This window comes from Orcinus orca, chromosome X (assembly GCF_937001465.1).
Source record: "Orcinus orca chromosome X, mOrcOrc1.1, whole genome shotgun sequence".
NCBI lineage: Eukaryota > Metazoa > Chordata > Mammalia > Artiodactyla > Delphinidae > Orcinus > Orcinus orca.
In genome coordinates this window covers 28,515,965-28,533,593 of record NC_064580.1, presented here as the reverse complement: position 1 = coordinate 28,533,593, position 17,629 = coordinate 28,515,965, and the positions used below count along the sequence as shown (strand labels likewise).

The window sequence follows — 17,629 nt, the reverse complement described above, 5'->3', positions numbered from 1 at the left end:
CCATCATGTTCCCCACCAGCCCCTCTTTTATTTGATATTTATTTCCCAAGCGGATGGCAGGGCAAAATGGGAAAGGGCCAGATTACTTGAATGTGGTTAGAGTGACAGGAATTTCCTTCTAGCCCTCAAGGGCTGCCTTTTGGTGTGCCCCCTTCCCCAAATCTAGTCATTTTTGTGCCTGGGATCACTATGACTAATTCCAAGATGCATAAGTAAGCAAAAATCACATTTTAGTGACTTTTTTAAAAATAAATTTATTTATTTGTTGATTTTTGGGAGCGTTCGGTCTTCGTTGCTGCGCGTGGGCTTTCTCTAGCTGCGGCGAGCAGGGCTACTCTTCGTTGTGGTGTGCGGGCTTCTCATTGTGGTGGCTTCTCTCATTGCAGAGCACGGGTTCTAGAGCGCAGGCTCAGTAGTTGTGGCACACGGGTTTAGTTGCTCCGCGGCATGTGGGATCTTCCCGGACCAGGGCTCGAACCCGTGTCCCCTGCATCGGCAGGCGGATTCTTAACCACTGGGCCACCAGGGAAGCCCTTTAGTGACATTTTTGATGTGTTCTTTTTCCTGAGAGTTTTCTATTAAAATGGTACTTGAAAGATTTGTTGTCTTCATTAATTCATTGTATTTCTTGGAAGTGGAGGTAGGCTACTGCTCTCCAGTCCCTCTTAGTGGGTCTCAGAAGACCATGAAATTATCGGTCATATTTTATGTTTATGAATATTTGTGCAGGTTTCTCAGGAGAGGATCCATCGTTTTCACAGAGGCATTCATGACCTCCAGGAGATTAAGGACCATTATGCTAGACCAGTGGTTAATTCTCAAAGGGTGATCCCTAGAGTAGAAGTGTCAGTATCACCAGGGAAATTGTTAGAATGCAACTTCTTGAACGCCCCTCCAGACCTACAGAATCATGAACTGCAGGGTTGGGACCCAGTAGCCTGTGTTTTTCTGTTTGTTTGTTTTTTTAATTTAATTTAATTTATTTATTTTTACAGCAGGTTCTTACTCGTCATCCATTTTATACACATCAGTGTATACATGTCAATCCCAATTGCCCAATTCATCACACCACCACCACCACCACCACCACCCTGCCGCTATCCCCCTTGGTGTCCATGTTTGTTCTCTACGTCTGTATCTCAATTTCTGCCCTGCAAACCGGTTCATCTGCACCATTTTTCTAGGTTCCACATATATGCGTTAATATACGACATTGGTTTTTCTCTTTCTGACTTACTTCACTCTGTATGACAGTCTCTAGATCCATCCACATCTCAACAAGTGACCCAATTTCGTTCCTTGCTATGGCTGAGTAATATTCCATTGTATGTATGTGCCACATCTTCTTTATCCATTCATCTGTCGATGGGCATTTAGGTTGCTTGCATGACCTGGCTATTGTAAATAGTGCTGCAGTGAACATTGGGGTGCATGTGTCTTTTTGAATTATGGTTTTCTCTAGGTATATGCCCAGTAGTGGGATTCTTGGATCATATGGTAATTCTATTTTTAGTTTTTAAAGGAACCTCCATACTGTTTTCCATAGTGGCTGTATCAATTTACGTTCCCACCAGCAGTGCAAGAGTGTTCCCTTTTCTCCACACCCTCTTCAGCATTTGTTGTTTGTAGATTTTCTGATGATCCCCGTTCTAACTGGTGTGAGGTGATATCTCACTGTAGTTTTGATTTGCATTTCTCTAATAATTAGTGATGTTGAGCAGATTTTCATGTGCTTCTTGGCCATCTGTATATCTTCTTTGGGGAAATGTCTGTTTAGGTCTTCTGACCATTTTTGGATTGGGTTTTGTTTTTTTTTAATATTGAGCTGCATGAGCTGTTTATATATTTTAGGGATTAATCCTTTGTCAGTTGATTCATTTCCAAATACTTTCTCCCATTCTGAGGGTTGTCTTTTCATCTCGTTTACGGTTTCCTTTGCTGTGCAGAGGCTTTGAAGTTTCATTGGGTCTCCTTTGTTTGTTTTTATTTCCATTTCTCTAGGAGGTGGGTATAAAAGGATCTTGCTGGGATTTATGTCATAGAGTGTTCTGCCTATGTTTTCCTCTAAGAGTTTGATGGTGCCTGGCCTTACATTTAGGTCTTTAATCCATTTTGAGTTTATTTTTGTGTATGGTGTTAGGAAGTGTTCGAATTTCATTCTTTTACATGTAGTTGTCCAGTTTTCCCAGCACCACTTATTGAAGAGGCTGTCTCTTCTCCACTGTATACTCTTGCCTCCTTTGTCAAAGATAAGGTGACCATATGTGCGTGGGTTTATCTCTGGGCTTTCTATCCTGTTCCATTGATCTATCTTTCTGTTTTTGTGCCAGTACCATACTGTCTGGATTACTGTAGCTTTGTAGTATAGTCTGAAGTCAGGGAGCCTGATGCCTCCAGCTCCGTTTTTCTTTCTCAAGATTGCTTTGGCTATTCAGGGTCTTCTGTGTTTCCATACAAATTGTGAAATTTTTTGTTCTAGTTCTGTGAAAAATGCCAGTGGTAGTTTGATAAGGATTGCATTGAATCTGTAGATTGTTTGGGGTAGTAGAGTTATTTTCACAATGTTAATTCTTCCAATCCAAAAACATGGTATATCTCTCCGTCTATTTGTATCATCTTTAATTTCTTTCATCAGTGTCTTATAGTTTTCTGCATACAGGTCTTTTGTCTCCTTAGGTAGGGTTATTCCTAGATATTTCATTCTTTTTGTTGCAGTGGTAAATGGGAGGGTTTTCTTAATTTCACTTTCAGAATTCTCATCATTAGTGTACAGGAATGCCAGGGATTTCTGTGCATTAATTTTGTATCCTGCTACTTTACCAAATTAATTGATTAGCTCTGGTAGTTTTCTGGTAGCATCTTTAGGATTCTCTATGTATGGTATCATGTCATCTGCAAACAATGACAGCTTTACTTCTTCTTTTCCAATCTGGATTCCTTTTATTTCTTTTTTTCCTCTGATTGCTGTGTCTAAAACTTCCAAAACTGTTGAATAATAGTGGTGAGAGTGGGTAACCTTGTCTTGTTCCTGATCTTAGTGGAAATGATTTCAGTTTTTCACCATTGGGGATGATGTTGGCTGTGGGTTTGTCTTATATGGCCTTTATTATGTTGAGGAAAGTTCCCTCTGTGCCTGCTTTCTGGAGGGTTTTTATCATAAATGGGTGTTGAATTTTGTCGAAAACCTTCTCTGCATCTATTGAGATGATCATCTGGTTTATCTCCTTCAGTTTGTTAATATGGTGTATCACGTTTGATTTGCGTATATTGAAGCATCCTTGCATTCCTGGGATAAACCCCACTTGATCATGGTGTGTGATCCTTTTAATGTGCTGTTGGATTCTGTTTCCTAGTGTTCTGTTGAGGGTTTTTGCACCTGTATTCATCAGTGATACTGGCCTGTAGTTTTCTTTCTGTGTGATGTCTTGTCTGGTCTTGTTATCAGGGTGATGGTGGCCTCATAGAATGAGTTTGGGAGTGTTCCTCCCTCTGCTATATTGTGGAAGAGTTTGAGAAGGATAGGTGTTAGCTCTTCTCTAAATGTTTGCTAGAATTCGCCTGTGAAGCCATCTGGTCCTGGGCTTTTGTTTGTTGGAAGATTTTTAATCACAGTTTCTATTTCAATGCTTGTGATTGGTCTGTTCATATTTTCTGTTTCTTCCTGGTTCATTCTCGGAAGGTTGTGAATTTCTAAGAATTTGTCCATTTCTTCCAGGTTGTCCGTTTTATTGGCATAGAGTTGCTTGTAGTAATCTCTCATGATGTTTTGCATTTCTGCAGTGTCAGTTGTTACTTCTCCTTTTTCATTTCTAATTCTATTGATTTGAGTCGTCTCCCTTTTTTTCTTGATAAGTCTGGCTAATGGTTTATGAATTTTGTTTATCTTCTCAAAGAACCAGCTTTTAGTTTTATTGATCTTTGCTATCGTTTCCTTCATTTCTTTTTCATTTATTTCTGATCTGATCTTTATGATTTCTTTCCTTCTGCTAACTTTGGGGGTTTTTTTGTTCTTCTTTCTCTAATTGCTTTAGGTGTAAGGTTAGGTTTTTTATTTGAGATGTTTCTTGTTTCTTAAGGTAGGCTTGTATAGCTATAACCTTGCCTCTTAGAACTGCTTTTGCTGCATTCCATATGTTTTGGGTCGTTGTGTTTTCACTGTCATTTGTTTCTAGGTATTTTTTGATTTCCTCTTTGATTTCTTCTGTGATCTTTTGGTTATTAAGTAGTGTGTTGTTTAGCCTCCATGTGTTTGTATTTCTTACAGATTTTTTTCCTGTAATTGATATCTGGTCACATAGCGTTGTGGTCGGATAATATACCTGATATGATTTCAGTTTTGTTAAATTTACCAAGCCTTGATTTGTGACCCAAGATATTATCTATCCTGGAGAATGTTCCATGAGCACTTGAGAGGAATGTGTATTCTGTTGTTTTTGGGTGGAATGTCCTATAAATATCAATTAAGTCCATCTTGTTTAATGTATCATTTAAAGCTTGTGTTTCCTTATTTATTTTCATTTTGGATGATCTGTCCATTGGTGAAAGTGTGGTGTTAAAGTCTCGTACTATGATTGTGTTACTGTCGATTTCCTCTTTTAGAGCTGTTAGCAGTTGTCTTATGTATTGAGGTGCTCCTATGTTGGGTGCATAAATATTTACAATTGTTATATTTTCTTCTTGGGTAGATCCCTTGATCATTATGTAGTGTCCTTCCTTGTCTCTTGTAATAGTTTTTGTCTTAAAGTCTGTTTTGTCTGGGATGAGAATTGCTACTCCAGCTTTCTTTTGATTTCCATTGGCATGGAATATCTTTTTCTGTCCCCACACTTTCAGTCTGTATGTGTCCCTAGGTCTGCAGTGGGTCTCTTGTAGACAGCATATATACGGGTCTTGTTTTTGTATCCATTCAGCCAGTGTATGTCTTTTGGTTGGAGCATTTAATCCATTTACATTTAAGGTAATTAGCGATATGTATGTTCCCATTACCATTTTCTTAATTGTTTTGGGTTTATTGTAGGTCTTTTCATTGTCTTTTGTTTCTTGCCTAGAGAAGTTCCTTTAGGATTTTTTGTAAAACTGGTTTGGTGGTGCTGAATTCTCTTAGCTTTTGCTTCTCTGTAAAGCTTTTAATTTCGCCTTCAAATCTGAATGAGATCCTTGCTGGGTAGAGTAATCTTGGTTGTAGGTTTTTCTCTTTCATCACTTTAAATATGTCCTGCCACTCCCTTCTGGCTTGCAGAGTTTCTGCTGAAAGATCAGCTGTTAACCTTATGGGGAGTCCCTTGTGTGTTATTTGTTGTTTTTCCCTTGCTGCTTTTAATATTTTTTCTTTGTATTTAATTTTTCATAGTTGGATTAATATGTGTCTTGGCGTGTTTCTCCTTGGATTTATCCTGTATGGGACTCTCTGTGCTTCCTGGACTTGATTAGCTATTTCTGTTCTCATATTAGGGAAATTTTCAACTATTATATCTTCAAATATTTTCTCAGTCTCTTTTTCTTCTTCTTCTGGGACCCCTATAATTCGAATGTTAGTGTGTTTAATGTTGTCCCAGAGGTCTCTGAGACTGTTGTCAATTCTTTTCATTCTTTTTTCTTTATTCTGCTCAGCAGTATCATCTCTGTTTCTTTGCTCTTTAGTTCTTCTGCGTCCTTGTTTATCGTTTCTTTTATTTTCTCCATTCTGTTTTTCAAGATTTTGGATCATCTTTACTATCATTATTCTGAGCTCTTTTTCAGGTAAACTGCCTATGTCCTCTTCAATTGTTAGGTCTGGTGGGTTTTTGCCTTGCTCCTTCATCTGCTGTGTGTTTCTTTGTCTTCTCATTTTGCTTAACTTACTGTGCTTGGGGTCTCCTTTTCGCAGGCTGCAGGTTCGTAGTTCCCGTTGTTTTTGGTGTCTGTCCCAAGTGGCTACGGTTGGTTCAGTGGCTTGTGTAGGCTTCCTGGTGGAGGGGACTAGTGCCTGTGTTCTGGTGGATGAGGCTGGATCTTGTCTTTCTGATGGGCAGGTCCACGTCTGGTGGTGTGTTTTGGGGTGTCTGTGGCCTTATTATGATTTTAGGCAGCCTCTCTGCTAATGGGTGGGGTTGTGTTCTTGTCTTGCTAGTTGTTTGGCATAGGGTGTCCAGCACTGTAGCTTGCTGGTCGTTGAGTGGAGCTGGGTGTTGGCATTGAGTTGGAGATCTCTGGGAGATTTTCGCCATTTGATATTACGTGGAGCTGGGAGGTCTCTTGTGGACCAGTGTCCTGAACTTGGCTCTCCCACCTCAGAGGCACAGCCCTGACGCCTGGCTGGAGCACCAAGAGCCTGTCCTCCCAACGGAAAAAGAGGAAAAAAGAAAAAATATATATATATCGTTGCTCCCAAAGCCCCCCTCCACAATTTGGGATGATTCGTTGTCTGTTCAGGTATTCCACAGATGCAGGTGCATCATGTTGATTGTGGAGAGTTAATCCTCTGCTTCTGAGGCTGCTGGGAGAAAATTTCCGTTTTCTACTTTGTTGGCACAGCTCCCAGGGTTCAGCTTTGGATTTGGCCCCGCCTCTGCCTGTAGGTCACATGAGGGCGTCTGTTCTTCGCTCAGACATGACAGGGTTAAAGGAGCAGCTGATTTGGGGCTCGGACTCACTCAGGCCAGGGGGAGGGAGGGGTACGGATGTGGGGCGAGCCTGCAGCGGCAGAGGCCGGCGTGACGTTGCAGCAGCCTGAGGCGCGCTGTGCGTTCTCCTCGGGAAATTGTCCCTGGATCCCGGGACCCTGGCAGTGGCGGGCTGCGCAGGCTCCTGAGAGGGGAGGTGTGGAGAGTGACCTGTGCTCGCACACAGGCTTCTTGGTGGCGGCAGCAGCAGCCTTAGCATCCCATGCCCGTCTCTGGGGTCCGTTCTGATAGCCGCGGCTCGTGCCCATCTCTGGAGCTCCTTTAAGCAGCGCTCTGAATCCCCTCTCCTCGCGCACCAGGAAACAAAGAGGCAAGAAAAAGTCTCTTGCCTCTGCGGCAGGTCCAGACTTTCCCCCGGACTCCCTTCCGGCTAGCCGTGGTGCACCAACCCCCTGCAGGCTGTGTTCACGCCACCAACCCCAGTCCTCTCCCTGCGATCTGACGGAAGCCCGAGACTCAGCTCCCAGCCCCTGCCCGCCCCAGCGGGTGAGCAGACAAGCCTCTCGGGCTGGTGAGTGCCGGTCGGTCGGCACCGGTCCTCTGTGCGGGAATCTCTCTGCTTTGCCCTCTGCACCCCTGTTGCTGAGCTCTCCTCTATGGCTCTGAAGCTTCCCCCTCCACCACCACCCGCAGTCTCCAGCCGCGAAGGGGCTTCCTAGTGTGTGGACACCTTTCCTCCTACACAGCTCCCTCTCACTGGTGCAGGTCCCGTCCCTATTCTTTTGTCTCTGTTTATTCTTTTTTCTTTTGCCCTACCCAGGTACGTGGGGAGTTTCTTGCCTTTTGGGAGGTCTGAGGTCTTCTGCCAGCGTTCAGTAGGTGTGCAGTAGGAGTTGTGCCACATGTAGATGTATTTCTGATGTATTTGTGGGGAGGAAGATGATCTCCATTTCTTAGTTTGCCGCCATCTTGAAGCTCGTCCTTCAGCTTTCTTTTGACTTCTGTTTGCAGGGAATATCTTTTTCCATCCCCTCGCTTTCAGTCTGTATGTGTCCGTAGGTCTGAAGTGGGTCTCTTGTAGACAGCATATATATGGGTCTTGTTTTTGTGTCCATTCAGCAAGCCTGTGTCTTTTGGTTGGAGCATTTAATCCATTCACGTTTAAGGTAATTATCCGTATGTATGTTCCTATGACCATTTTCTTAATTGTTTTGGGTTTGTTTTTGTAGGTCCTTTTCTTCTCTTGTGTTTCCCACTTAGAGAAGTTCCTTTAGCATTTGTTGTAGAACTGGTTTGGTGGTGCTGAATTCTCTTAGCTTTTGCTTGTCTGTAAAGCTTTTGATTTCTCCATCGAAACTGAATGAGATTCCTGCCGGGTAGAGTAATCTTGGTTGTAGGTTCTTCCCTTTCATCCCTTTAAGTATATCATGCCACTCCCTTCTGGCTTGTAGAGTTTCTGCTGAGAAATCAGCTGTTAACCTTATGGGAGTTCCCTTGCATGTTATTTGTCGTTTTTCCCTTGCTGCTTTCAGTAATTTTTCTGTCTTTAATTTTTGCCAATTTGATTACTATGTGTCTTGGTGTGTTTCTCCTCGTGTTTATCCTGTATGGGACTTGCTGCGCTTCCTGGGCTTGGGTGGCTATTTCCTTTCCCATGTTAGGGAAGTTTTCGACTATAATCTCTTCAAAGATTTTCTTGGGTCCTTTCTCTCTCTCTTCTCCTTCTAGGACCCTTATAATGCAAATGTCGTTTAATGTTGTCCCAGAGGTCTCTTAGGCTGTCTTCATTTCTTTTCATTCTTTTTTCTTTAGTCTGTTCCCCAGCAGTGAATTCCACCATTCTGTCTTCCAGGTCACTTATCTGTTCTTCTGCCTCAGTTATTCTGCTACTGATTCCTTCTAGTGTAGTTTTCATTTCAGTTATTGTACTGTTCATCTCTGTTTGTTTGTTCTTTAATTGTTTTAGGTGTTCGTTAAGCATTTCTTGCATCTTCTCGATCTTTGCCTCCTTTCTTTTTCTGAGGTCCTGGATCATCTTCACTATCATTATTCTGAATTCTTTTCCTGGAAGGTTGCCTATCTCCACTTCATTTAATTGTTTTTCTTGGGTTTTATCTTGTTCCTTCATCTGGTACATAGCCCTCTGCCTTTTCATCTTGTCTATCTTTCTGTGAATGTGGTTTTTGTTCCACAGGCTGCAGGATTGTAGTTCTTCTTGCATCTGCTGCCTGCCCTCTGGCAGAAGAGGCTATCCATCCTGTGTTTTAATAAGCCCCCCAGGTGTTTCTCAAGCTCGCTCAAGTTTGAGAACCACTCTGCTAGACAGAACACCAATACGTGATGAAAACTCATATTCACAGACATATGTGGATGACATAGAGAAAACAGACCTCTCTCTCCTGCCTCCCATGGACCTTCCCCTCTGGCCACATAGAGTTACTCAGCTCTGACTTGTATTCTTATCTTGAGCTTTACTCATGCTTTTCCCTCTACGTCAAATTTTATTTTCCTATGTCTCTCCTGGTCAGCTCCTACTCATCCCTCAAGACCCTACGTCATTTGTGTGATGGCATCTGCTAATCTTGGCAATAAGGCTAATTGCTCTGTGTTCTCATAGGGCTCTGTCTGCTTTAACAGTATTCCGTGGGTTGTGTGTTTGTTTAAGACTTTTTCAGGAGACTGTGGACCCCTTGAAATAAGAAACTTATATCTTATGGTTTTATGAGTGTTTTCAGGTATAGTTTAGGAGAGACCCCTGTCTTTCTGCCAGTCCACAAGAGGGAATAATCAGACAGCCAGAAAGGAGCAGGACTCTGACAGAACCAAGCAGAAGGCTTGTTCAGCAAGTCTCTTTATTTTCTACTCAAGATAACATTAATTGTTACGCATTACCCCCATTGCCTTCTCAGTCCCCTATTGGTGAGGTTGTTTTGTTTTGTTTTTCTGTTAAACTCTATACTATATCAGAAATCTGAGCAGAGATTCACTAAAACTATGCAGTTCCTCTGCCCCTTTCTGAGAAGAGTGGACGAAAAACATTTGTCCATGGTAAAGCATTATGGACATGACCTGTTTACCACTTCTGTTTCTTGGGGTAACTAGACTTCTACATTTGTAATCAAGATCAGTGACAATGATGAAATCCAAGTGAAAAGTTTCCTTTCTTGCCTCAGAGCACTCTGAGGCAGATTTCAACTGTTCTGTAACAGATATTACCATATAGCTCCCATGTAAAAATTCTTATTCTGTAAAATAAATCTGCAAAGACATCCTTTTCTCTGTTCTAGTTCTTTATGAAAACTTATATAGTTTATCTTATGGGCATAGAAAGACCTAAGCCTTCCCATACCTTACTCTTCTGGTGATAGTTTTTAATTTAATTTAATTTAATTTTTTCTTGGTGGTATATTTTATTTTTTAATTTTTAATTGTTTTTTATTGGAGTAAAATTGCTTTACAATGTTGTTACTTTCTGCTGTACAATTAAGTGAATCAGCTATATGTATACATATATCCCCTCCCTCTTGGACCTCCGTCCCACCCATCTAGGTCGTCACAGAGCACCGAGCTGAGCTCCCTGTGCTATACAGCAGGTTCCCACTAGCTGTCTATTTGACACATTGTAGTGTATTTATGTCAAACCTAATCTCCCAGCTCATCCCACCCTCCCCTTCCCCACTGTGTCCACAGGTCCGTTCTCTACATCTACATCTCTATTCCTGCCCTGCAGATAGGTTCATCTGTACCATTTTTCTAGATTCCACATATATGCGTTAATATACAATATTTGTTTTTCTCTTTCTGGCTTACTTCACTCTGTATGACAAACTCTTGGTCCATCCACCTCACTACAAATAGCTCAGTTTCGTTTCTTTTTACGGCTGAGTAATATTCCATTGTATATATGTGCCACATCTTCTTTATCCATTCATCTGTCGATGGACACTTAGGTTGTTTCCATGTCCTGGCTATTGTAAATAGAGCTGCAGTGAACATTTTGGTACATGACTCTTTTTGAATTATGGTTTTCTCAGGGTATATGCCCAGTAGTGGGATTGCTGGGTCGTATGGTAGTTCTATTTGTAGTTTTTTAAGGAACCTCCATACTGTTCTCCATAGTGGCTGTATCAATTTACATTCCCACCAACAGTGCAAGAGGGTTCCCTTTTCTCCACACCCTCTCCAGCATTTATTGTTTGTAGATTTTTTGATGATGGCCATTCTGACCGGTGTGAGGTGATACCTCATTGTAGTTTTGATTTGCATTTCTCTAATAATTAATGATGTTGAACATCTTTTCATGTGCCTCTTGGCCATCTGTATGTCTTTTATGGTGAAATGATAGCTTTTTTAAATCCACATGTTCTCAGATGAAAGAAGCATCGTCTCATGGCCAAAGACCTAGAATGCCCTGGGATTGCTTCAGTAAGATGTTCAGTTCTGAACTGAATGCTTTGGGAAGGATTAGTAGGTATATAATAGAAAACTCATGAATGAGTTTCTGGGCTCAGCAGAGTAGGTTCCAGGAATGAAAAAGTATCCAAGATATTTTACCAGATACTTTTTTAAATTTAGTTTTCTCAGCTATGTCATGTTTCCTTTGGCAGATAAGCCCGTGTTACCTACCTTTATATTAATGTCCACTTACTTAACCCTTTCTTTTTCCTTTCCCTTATAGACTAAAAAAGGAGTAATTGTTCTCTCCCATCACTATCCACTCTATTCCATGAGAGAAGAAAGCTAAATAGGGTGAAGTAACTCCCTAGGCACAGAAGAACCATTACACTCTCCAGAAGAAGTAATTTGGTCTACTTGGTAGTAGATAGAAGTTAACTCACCAGAGAACACCAGGGAATCAGACCCAATTATGTCAGCAGGACTTGAGTTAACATCCTGATTCTAGAACCTTCTTTAACATTCAAACTTTATGGATACCTATAATTCATTTTAAAGGTAATATTTCTAAGCTTTAGGCTGAGTACCCATAAATGAATACAGTTGTGTCCAATGTGTGTTTGTAAATTACTTGGAAATTGTCCTCCTATTTAAAGTGAAAGAAAATATAGAAATGTCTTAGATTTATTACATCATTAACCTTTTCTAAACAATCACCTCAGTGCAGGGTTGTTTTGTGGTTGTGGCAGGATATTATGAGGATTTTGGGGAGTGAGAGATAGAATAAAGTTGTTGTTCTGCATTTACAACATCTATAATTAAAACAAGCCAGAGGAAATTAGCTACATGGCTCTTATGATTTCTAGTGTATTATCAAAAATAATTGTGGCACTTTGCCATATGTTCTTGCCTTCTTACAGATTGCTGTTGAGATAAGATGAGACTTGACATCAACTAATTGCTTATTTCTAATACACAATCTTGAACTACAGTGTTTCTCTAGAGTAAAAAGAAAGCTCTGTGACAAAGAGATTCAGGAAATAAGAGCTTTTCTAACTTTTAACTATACATAACACAGACAAATTGTATAAATAAATATAACCAGATGTGTTGGTTCATGGGAAGATAGTTGCCTATTTTAAGAATAAGAATGTATTCTGTTTGTTTAGAGCCCTTCAAAATGATGAAAGGTATTAGTTCTGAGTTGACTGAGGAGGAATGAATAAGTTAATACCTAGCTGGAGAATAATTCCATTGCCTAGCTATTCTACTCAGAGCATTGCAATATGTTTCTCAATCCAAAGAGCTCACATATGCCTTAATGAGTTAATTATTGTATTGCATTACCTGTAGCCCAAGTCCGAATTCACTTGCTTTCTATCTGAAAGGTAGGGGAGGAATGGGGGGCAGTAAAAAAAAAAGAACATAAATTCAGACAGTTCTGTACTGTAATCCTGCTTCTGCCACATGAGAGCTGTGGGATTTGGACAAGTTACTTCATCTCTCCAAATTATAGTTTCCTCAGTTGGGGGCTGAGAAAGCCTACTTTGTAGAGTTGATGTAAAGGATTTATAAGAGGTGTTAAGTATTAGTTTCCTGCCCCATTTCATCCCTCTACTCCACCCTCACCCTCACCCCCCACACACACCATCATGGCTCTGCAATAATAAATGTTGCAGTGTCGAAAAGGCCCATCTGGTCTTTCTCAGATAAGGATAGTTATCTTCAAACAGGCTGATTCCTGCACATAATACAAAATGGAAAGTACCCTCAACATTTCATAGGTGGTTGTCTCTATGAATTAAACGTGCAATCTAGAATTTACGTATGAAGACATTTCAAGATGACCATTGGCAATGATCTCCTGAAAGACGTCTCATGTAGGAAATGCTCACCCGATTATGAGCAATGAAGCAGTATCACAATATCTGAAAAAGTATTGCAACACAGTATGAGTCTTTTAAATGAGTTTTAGATATATTAGTAAAAAAGAAAACTCAGCCTGTCTAAGGACTGATTTTATTTTCTGCCACCAGCATTATGAAGTCTTGCCATTCTTTTTTGTAACTCAAATACTCAGCCAGATGAGTACAGACATTAGTTCCCCGCTGGGTCCGTGGCATCTTAACTTTAAAAACATCCAATGCAGTATTATTCTTCCTACCCCTTTTCAGTATTTTGTGTCCTTTGAAACTCACTCCTGCGTATTTTGGGAATGCCTAATAGGGTATGTTTTAGGTAGGAGTGTCCTGATCCTATATGCAGCTTCGGTATCAGTGCCTTAGCCTTGTCATTGTACTTTACTTGGCACCAGGAGGTGAGTGTGTGCATATGTGTGTTTGAAACGCAGCATATATAATGTTTGTCTTGCTCCTTATGGAACTTAAAATAACATTTTTATCTTTAAAATGCTTTTGTGAGTAGTTATCACTTGGCTGAATTCTACCTTCCAAAGGTCGAGCAAGAGAAGGATGAAACTGAGTCACGCATGCAGCTATTTCTGTAATTTATGAGCGCTCCAGGAGCATAGCATCCCTCTTCCTTACGTCCTCTCTGTTTCTGGAGCCACTGCTCTTTTGGTTCATGAATGGCTGGGGCTGCCTGTCAGCCAGACTTCCTGTTTGCGTTCTCTCCCTGCTGCCATTTACCCTGAAAACTGCCCCCTAAATAATCATTTTCAAATCGTTTTTTGACTATGTCATGCCTGCACTGGAACCTGCAGTGGGATCTTATCATTATAGGATCACATATAATTTCCGGGCTGCTTTCAAATCTCTCAATGTCCACTCTGTACCCTTTAAACCCAGTTGTTGACCCTTCACAGCACCACTACCTCTTAGATCCTGCCTACGTTTCTGGCTCTCATCCCTGTGCATTTGGTATTCGTTTTCCTTGAAATGGCCCCACGTCTTCTTGGCTATGAAGCTTGGAGTCGTGGAGGAAGGGGAGAGGGGTCCGGAGGGATACAGTTTTAATGAAAGCTCTCAATAGATCAGGCATTAAGTTAGCGTTTAGATGCTCTACCCACATCACTTCATCTAATCTTTGCCTAAACCTTATAAGGTAGATACTATTAGCCCTGTTTATGGTTGGAAAAACACAGGCTTTGAAGTATTTTATAATTTGTGCCAAATCATAAAACTAGCCACGGGAGGAACTTTAGAATCTTAAGGGATCTTATGACACTAAAGACTGGGCCCTTTCCACTGTGCAATGCTTTGTCCCAATCTATGCTAATTACCCCCATCCACTCCAGGCTTTAAGACATACCCATGTCTTTATGTACTCTTTAGTCATGTGGACCTTTGTAACTCTTCCTCAACTGCTTCAAATCAGATTCCCCACATAGAGTATAAACTCTAAACATAAAACAAACATTAAAAAATCATCCCCCAAACCCTCCCTTTGATCCTTCATCCCCCTTCAGGTGCTATCTTTTTTTTTCATCTAAACTCGGAAAACTTTTCAATAGTTCCGTGTGTTCAGTTAGCCTCCTTAATTAAGCCTTCTTACTCTTACATCTATTTCTTCCTCTCCTCTGAAACTGTTCGCATCAAGGTGACCAGTGACCTTCCTTGTTGCCAAATCCAGTAGACAATGTTCTGTTCTAAGGTAACCAGTCTCTTTTGACACTGTTGCCTGCTCCTTTCTTTTTGAAACCCTCCCTCCTGTCTTGGTTGCTATGACACCATAATTCCTTAGCTTTTCTCCTACTTCGTTGGCTCCTCCCTTACTGTCTCCTTCGCTACCTAATCTCTGAATGTCGGCAGTCCTCAGGACGCGGTCCAAGGGCCCTTTTTCTTCTCTCTCGCTTCTTTGTCCCTAAGTAGGCTTACCCATTCCTGTGGTCTTAGTGTCAGCAAGCCGAATGATCCCAAATTCTTAAAGTCAGCCCAGAGCCCCGCTCTGAGTTTCACATATGTACTTGAAACCTCCACTTGAATGATTCAGTCACTTTAAAGCATGACATGTGACTAGAACACAAAACTGACTTTTCCCACGGCTTTCACCATTTCAGTAAATGACACTACCATCTGTTGTTCAAGTCAAGAATTTGGAGTTACCATTGAGATATCCCTTTCCTTTATTTTCATCATCCAGTCCATTAGTATGTGTAAGGAATCCAACATCCAAATTATATCTCACATCAGTCCACTTCTCTCCTTCTGCAGTCACCTGAGTCCAGGCCACCTTTATCTCTTGCCTGGATTAGAGGCCCTGGCCTCTAACTGGTCTTTTTGTTTCCTCTCCTGCCTTCGTTAATCTCCACATAGCAATGTAGTGATTCATTTAAAGCCTAAATGATAACATGTCACTACCCAGGTTTAAAAGCTTCTATTGTTTTCCATTGCACTTGAAATAAAATTCAAACTCCTTACCACGGGACTTCTAGGCCCCACGTTATCTGAAGCCTCTCTTACCTCATCTCCAGCCACATTTCTTTCTCGGGAAGTTTTAGCCAAGATCTTTCCTATCTCAGAGCTGATGCAAAGGTCTGCCCTCTTACTTGGGAGGACTTCTGTGCCCTTGGGTTTTCCTATAACTGGTGTCTTCTCATCTTTCAAGTCTCAGCTGACACTGAACCTTCTCTCATAGATGTTCCTTGACCACCATAACTGAAGAGCACCCATCACCACCATATGTACACCGTTACTCTTATCGTAGCCCCCCCTATTTGTTACCTCCAGAGCATTTTCTTACGTTACTGAATACTTGTTTATCTGTTTACCATATTTCTCCCCTGTTCATCCTCTTTCTCCTTTTATCCTTTTATGCTGTGAACATCAAAAAGGCAGAGATTTGGGGTTTTATCACCACTGCAGACCTGGGTGCTAATATATTAATTATTAGTGGGAGGGAGGAAGGAAAGAGAAGAAGGGAGGGAGGAGTGAAGGGAGGAATTAAGGCCTGGGACTACACCTTTCTCACAACGTATGTATTCCCACAGCTCCTATTGAAATCTTGGAGTTAAAATAGGTACCTAATGCATGTTTGTGTGATGAATAAGTATGCAGACTCTTTTGCACTGTGACAGAATAAAAGGAAACGAGGAAGAACAAGATGCAGAAGCGAAAAGATACGTTCCTTATCCAACCTAGTATATCTGAAATGAGCTCTTCAATTTTAAAAAAGTAATTTTCAGAATAGCGTAAACAAGAGGGTCAGACAAGAAGAGAAAGCATCACGTGTTACGGGAGTTTGGGATTGCTTAAGGCAGTCTGACAGATGGGATTTTGCTCCGTTTCCTCTGGGGTAATCCACTCTAGGCCGGGCATTTCTAAAGATTAGATTTTGAAATAAAGCTTTGCACCTGGGAATGTACTGAGGCAGGAGAACATATCCCTTCTCTCCACTGTTGTGGTGCTTAAATGTGAGAATTTTTGAACAAGATATGAAAGCAAAGACAACAAACCCTGCAGGATAATAGTCTCTGAGAACCTTAATAACAGCCATTTTTAAAGCAAAGCCTGTGGACTTCTAAATCCATAGCTGCTCGTTTAAGATGCATTGCGATGCAGTGGACCTGAAAACACACTCCTTATCTACCTAGAGCAACCAGGCTCCAAGCCAAACGGCAGTCCTCAAATTAACTCTTGTTTATCTCGGGATGACAACTCTCCTGCTTTTAAAAGAAATGCAATGGCCACATATAGAAGAGAAAAAAGGAGTCACACCCACTGTGAATCTGTATCCAACTGCATTTCCTGTGCGAGTTAGGAACCTCTGGTGGTTAGATTAGAATTCTTATAAAGTCAAGATTGTGGGTCCAGTTCCTTTATATGGGCGCTTCTCAAAAATCCATTAGGAAGGATAATTCTGTTTTGTTTTCCTAGTTTTAATTTCCAATCCATAACAGACTGATACTTTTGTAACACGCAATAAATTACTTTAAAAAATTACAAAAACCAGACACAAAATGCAAGCCCATGCTTTTTATTTTTAGATTGCTATAAACGTTTCTAAAGATTTACTCTCAATTTCTGTTCTCATGATGGACTGTGTGTGTGTGTGTGTGTGTGTGTGTGTGTGTGTGTGTGTGTACGTGTACTCCAAAACCTCAAGTATTTAGAGCCAATGTTTAACAAATCATGTTGGGTAACCAAGCTAAGGGAGTTTTACTTTTGATGTTTGTTTTTGTTTTATTTCTGTAAAGCATCAACACCGTTTCAGAATAACTACGTTGGGTAAATTCATCTAAAGAGTTTTACATACACTGCTTTCTTCTTAGAGTTCACTGAACATAAATCTACCTTTTTCTGGCTCGTTCAGGATCATTAACATTACTTATTTTGCTTTGCTTTAAAGTTAGGTGATGCCTTCAAGGGCTAATAATATATGTAGGGCTATTAGTTTTCACACTTGTGTGACCCTGGTCAACTCTGAGTGCCTGCAGCTCCTTTTACACCTTTCTGGTTCTCTGTCAGGTGTCACTTCTTGCTGCTCTCAGTTTAGCCCTTAAGGATTACTTCTCTCCATTTTGGATCTTCTGTTTCTGACCTTTTAAGTTCTTAGAAATCAGAACATCACTTTTCTTTTTTTTTCCTATTAAGCTTATTTGAATTAGGCAAAAATTACCAGTAAAGAGGAACTAATGACCTTATCATTATTCACATACTAATTGCTTTCAGAAA

The 17,629-nt window shown here is 40.9% G+C and overlaps 1 protein-coding gene across 1 annotated transcript in view; it reads left to right on the top strand.

The window, feature by feature from the left end:
- The window catches only part of DMD (dystrophin), a 2,251,544-nt gene that overhangs the window by 1,842,263 nt on the left and 391,652 nt on the right, over positions 1-17,629 (top strand). The window lies entirely within an intron of this gene.